General features: G+C 46.9%; 1 non-coding gene across 1 annotated transcript; it reads left to right on the forward strand.

The window, feature by feature from the left end:
* The first annotated feature begins 4,687 nt into the window (after window positions 1-4,687).
* TRNAS-AGA (transfer RNA serine (anticodon AGA)) lies at window positions 4,688-4,769 on the forward strand. The gene has a single exon. It is a non-coding gene; the product is annotated as a tRNA-Ser (tRNA).
* Window positions 4,770-5,937: the final 1,168 nt, after the last annotated feature.

Raw genomic sequence — 5,937 nt, forward strand, 5'->3', positions numbered from 1 at the left:
AATGCGCGCGTGGCGCGCCACCTGTCGGGGCAGCGCCGTACATTGAGAGGAGGGGGTCTTCTGTGTTTGCCGCAAGATGGCTCTGCGTGTGCGGTATGCACAGAAGAAGTGTTGCGGAAACGTACTGCGCTACTCATGTAAATGCGACTTCTGTAAGTTACATGCTCATAATTACCGATATCCACCGCAGTCTAACTTTCTACGGCACGTTTCTAAGGCAACACCGCATTCACTAGAAGCACTTTTGTACTTCTTTCAAGCCTCGAACTCGTGGCTGAGTGGTAGCGTCTCCGTCTCACACTCCGGAGACCCTGGTTCGATTCCCACCAAACCCATCTTCGAAGTTGCTTTTTATTTATGAAGTGTCTGCCATGATTTATCGCTCATGGCCAACACCGCCGACACCGACGCCGACGACACCGGCTTTTCTGCGACACGAGCTCCTTAAGCTACCGCGTTAAAACTAGTGAGCGTTTAGATTTTTTCCGATACATCGATGCCTTCTTGAAATGCGAAAGAAATGTGTTACTATTAGGAGACTTCAATTGTGTATGCGTGTATGCATGACTGAAGACAACGCCAAGAACTTACCGATGCATGATAAGAGCGCATCGCTACTTAGCGCAATCGTTCAGGAATACGACCTAATTGATATAGGTGACGTACTGCGAGAAAAGCGAGTTCAGTTCATGCATTTCTAAGGCACAAGCCCGCCCGACTTGACCGAGTGCATCTGACAGCAAGCCTGTTATCTTTTTGCACAACATATGCCGTTAAGCACGTAAGCTTGAGCGATCATACCTTAGTAACTGTTACAATAGGCACGAAGCGTAAAACGAGCCCCTTTAATTGGGACCTCTGGAAATTCAATGATAGCTTCCTGCAAGACGAAACCTTTATCGAAGTAATAACGGCAAAAATAAAAGGAATGCAGGAAAACTTCATCAGGCCTGTCGAGTTGCGGGAGCACTTTAAGTGTGAAGTTAAGATGAGCGCAATCGAAAGAGCTAGTGTCGTGCGCTACAAGGCAAGAGAGAAAGAAACCGAGTTGCAGCGTACTCTAGACTATCTCTTAAATGCGGAGAGCACTGTTCCCCGCCTGCTTGCAAACAAAGTTAAAGAAGTCAAAGGGCAACTTGAGAATATTGATAAGGAAAAATATCAAGGTGCGAATAAGGTCGCGTGCCGAGCGGCTCTGGATGGGCGAAACACCTACCAAGCGAGCGTTAAGCGACGAAAGAAGCTACGCTACGAGAAATGCAATAACAGAGCTGCGCTAGAAAGGTGCGCTTTCCACAGACCAAAAGGTTATCGATCGAGCGCTAGTGCAACGTTTTAGAAACTTGCTAGGCTGCGGGGCGAATGTGCGAAAGGGCTTTGAGACCCATTTACTGAAATTAATGCAACGATTAGAAGATGAAGTAAAAACACAACTTGAAAGAACAATAAGTGTTAGTGAACTGGAAAATGCAATATATGACTTGCCTGCAGGGAAAAATCCGGGGCCCGACGGGCTTGGTGCCGCATTTTATAAATACTTTAGGCATCAAATGGCAAAAATGCTCATCAGAGTTATAGAAGAAGCTTATGAATCTAAAATCCTGCCTCCGTCATTTAAAAGAAGCCATGTCGTACTACTACCCAAGACCAAAGACCCTGTAAAATTATTGTCATCCGAAGTATACCTACCCATAAGTCTAACTAACACGGTTTATAAGGTTTTTATGAAAGATATAGCTAAGCTACTTCAGTCTGTGGTTAAAACTTGGTCGGTGAACATCAAACTTGTGGAATAAAAGGGTGAACCATGCTCACGAATATTCATGTAACCAGAACTATATTGGAACTATGTGACCTAATGCACGCACGGGTAGCCATGATTCAACTCGACTTAGAAAAAGCTTTCAATGAGGTAACCCGCCGCATTCTTTTCTCACTCTTAGAACACATCAACGTAGGTACCATCATTTATGATGGAGTAAAAATGGCCTACACTGGCTGTTCTTCGAAACTAAATATTAATAAAAAATTAACCGAAAGCATTACAGCATACTCTGGTGTAAAACAGGGATGCCCTGCCAGTTCATTGCTATTTGCAATTTACCTCGAACCGCTGTGTTTAAATCTAATGATGAATAAAAAGATACGCGGTTTCCGGCTCTTATCACGTGAAATAAAGGTCTTATCCTATGCTGACGATATCGCAGTATTATGCACTGATAAGGAAAGTATTCGGGAAGCTATGCATACCGCAAGAACCTTCTGCAGCCTTACAGGAAGTGCAATAAGCTGGCAAAAATGCTTAGGTTTTAGGCATGGTGAATGGGAATCTACGCCTGAAATTTTTGACACTATGAATTTCAGCGAGACACCTGCTACTGACCTCGGCGTACCACTCGTACATTACCGCGACACGACCGAGCAGTGGACAGCAGATACTGATCGGGCAAACGAGCAAACAAGAAACTGGAGAGGACGGAACCTCTCTATGTTTTCGCGTGCAACTGTGTGTAACTCATTCCTCGTGGCTAAAGTGTTCTATATGTTACAAGTATTATGTATGTCTAGGATGTGTGTCCAAAAATTGCACAGGATATTCGCAATGTTTGTTTCGGGATCGGGATGGGAACGTACAAGCAGGCTAAACCTATTTCATTCCGTGAATAACGGAGGCCTTGGTTTGTGTAAAGCTATGTTCACACTATGGTCGTAACGCGCGTAACAGCTCTTTCGGCGTATCGAACGTAACAGCTGTAAAAAAAGTTACGGCAGTTAAGCCGGCACCTTTGTTCACATTTACTGCTGCGTAAATTACGGCTTTTGCAACAGGCCAATCAAATTTGGAGCTGCAGAATCGACGTCACCAGCGGTCCAATATGGCTCCTGTCAACATGCGAGCGCTCGCCGAGATCGAAGAAATTGACGCTCAAAACAAACTAATAGTCATGTATTCAATCGCACAAAGACGACGAAGGCGACGCAGAAGGGTTTGGGAGTGGCAAGTATTTCTAGACAGTGCCGTGGACGGCGATTTTCACAACCTTTTCGCCACGCTCCGAGTTGGTGACGCTGTGATGTTTCATAACTTCATGCGCATGTCGCCCCAGCAGTTCCGCTTCCTTGAAAACCTAGTGAGACCACCCATCGAAGTTCGGAGCACGCATCTGCGGCCATCGATTTCCTCGGCGGATAAACCAGATCAACTGAAAACAGTATCGCAAGGCGCACTGCACAAATTTTCACGAACACAGCCAACCTAATCGTGCGCACGGAATGGCGGAATAGCACTTCCCGCACCCGGAGCTGTCTGCAGACGGGAGAACGGAAGTGTCGTCACCGGTTGTTGAAAACTGAAAGCTTATCGGTCATTGGCTGTGTCGCAGTGGTCGTAATATCACAGTCGTAAACGTTGCCGACCCTTTAACACTCTCACCCACGATTTTTGCATGAATTGCGCATGGTGGTACCTTTACGTTCGCAATCTGAACTAGACGCATGCGCTTGTTGCGCTTCCGCTTACGCATGTTACCAAAAATCGGCGCCTTACGAACGTAGTCTGAACATAGCATAATTTGCTTTTAAGACAAGTAGTCTCAAGGTGTATTTTCCTACGCGACCAAAGGAATGCATTTCTTCAAACTGTTATACACGTCCAACTACACAATGCCTTATCTGAGTTCATTGTTACATCATGTGGAACACCACACGTAGTCGTGAAAGGATATATGCGCGAAGTGATAAGCGCTTTTCGTTTGCTCAAAGCCCATTTCTCACTTGAATATTTGTCTGTTGTCGGCCGGAAGAAATTGCATAAGGACGTCGTGGATATTTGGGCCCCGTGCCTATATACCGCTCAACATACGCTCTAGCGCCTGAACGCAATGTCTTGAAACGCGTAAAAAGAATGTCTATCAGGCCGTCTACCAAATCTTTGCTCTTTCTTGTGCACAGCGGCACGCTTCCTGTAAAACCATGGCTAAGAGAGAAGGGTTTGTTTGTACCATGGAGTATCGATTGCGGTATATGTCATAAACCGGAAACTATAGACCATATATTTCTAGATTGTTGGGACTCAGTGTCCTTGTGGGACATCCTACAAAGAACCATCAAAAATGAATTCCCTCTTACACCATTCGGTATTCGCTTTCTGCCTTTTGAAGACACGGGAGGCATGCCGTGTGACACAATAATGTTGCTCTGCATGCACAGTGTCTGGAAGACAAGAATGGATGTAAGGCATGAAGCTCTCCAACCTCGCTCTGCTCAAGAATATTTCGTGGAAAACATCCTGCACCCACGTGACATACATAAGACCAATGGGGAGCCACCAGCGTGGCTACACATGTTAGACAAATTGGCCACAGTTCGGTTCCCCTAACCAAGCTGCATTACCCAAAATGCAGCCGGTGTTTTTACCATAGTACAACTACCTCTTTCTGTTTTTAACTCTAACGCGTGGAATGTTCTACTAAGAGCAAACATGTTACCTTTTTTGTACGTGCGTTATGTGTAAAACAGGTAATAAAAAAAATACTCGTCAACGAGTGGTTAAGGCGATGGACTAGATAGCCATTGGGGTCTCCCTGCACAGGTTCGAATCCTGTCGGCTGCGTAGCGGTTACTTTTGTTTCTGCCAGCGCTTCATGAACGCGTATCAATGTGGTGCAGTAGGGTTGTGGTTACATGCGCAGTCGTGGCCGAGTGGTTAAGGCGATGGACTAGAAATCCATTGGGGTCTCCCTGCACAGGTTCGAATCCTGTCGGCTGCATAGCGGTTACTTGTGTTTCTGCCAGCGCTTCATGAACGCGTGTCAATGTGGTGCAGTAGGGTTGTGGAGTACATTCACAGTGGTGGCCGAGTGGTGATTACACTTCCGGCCGCGAAAGCCTATGGACGTGTTTTTCTTGTGCTCCAACGGGGCGTTGTTATAGGCCCAGTTTAGCCCCGGAAACAGCGACGACATGGAAGACAGCCAGGACTATCAAGTGCTCCTGCCTCATGTACCAAAAGGTCGTATTGTTTTGAATACACTTTTTGCACGGTGACCTACGAGCAAGGCCGTACAGAGTTGAAGACTACCGGGATGCCCTTGGACGTTTGGAACTGCTGCCTGAGGTTGACGCCTTAGGAGCATTTCAGATGAATCATGTGTGGGCTGTTGTGTTCAAGAGCCGTGAAAGCATGAAGAATTTGTTGGCCTCGGGGAATATTACTGTGAAAGGTAGAAAAGGTCTGGTAGTAGACTCAAACAATCAAGATGTCCGAGTGAAAATCCACTGGGTCCTCCCTAACGTGACGAACGACGACATACGTGTGGCCTTTGAGCCATACGGCGAGGTTATGGAAACGACAAAGGAGCGCTGGCGTGTACTTGGCATTTCTGAAAAAGGTACCGCAACGCGCGTGCTGAACCTCAAGCTGATGGCCGGGGTCACGACTGAAGATATTCCATATCAAGTACGTGTCGCTGGGGAGCCTGCTCTTGTAGCTATTCCAGGCAAGGCGCCACTTTGCTTGCGCTGCCAGGGTAAAGGGCATATCCGCCGCGACTGCCGGATTCCGCGATGCTCACGGTGCCGACGCTTCGGCCATGACGAAAGCGAGTGCGTGCCCACGTACGCAAATATAACGGGCCACAGAAAGGACGTCGACACATTGGATAATATCATGGACGAGGCTGAAGCTGAAGAAGCAGCTGCCACGGTGACGAAGGACCAAAAGCCTGTGGAAACGCCTCGGGCAGCCGTACAACAACGTGAACCAGCTATTGAAACAGCAACGTGTGGAAAAAATCTGGCCGGTGCAAACAATGACGACGCGCACAACAAAATGAATGGAAAATGTCATCAAGGGAAATCTTGTAGTGAAGCTATGGTGACGGTGCCAAATGAAACACCGACAGTGCAGTGTCAAACAATGGAAGGTGTTGTAGAGGC

The sequence above is a fragment of the Dermacentor albipictus genome, unplaced genomic scaffold, assembly GCF_038994185.2.
Source record: "Dermacentor albipictus isolate Rhodes 1998 colony unplaced genomic scaffold, USDA_Dalb.pri_finalv2 scaffold_26, whole genome shotgun sequence".
Lineage (NCBI taxonomy): Eukaryota > Metazoa > Arthropoda > Arachnida > Ixodida > Ixodidae > Dermacentor > Dermacentor albipictus.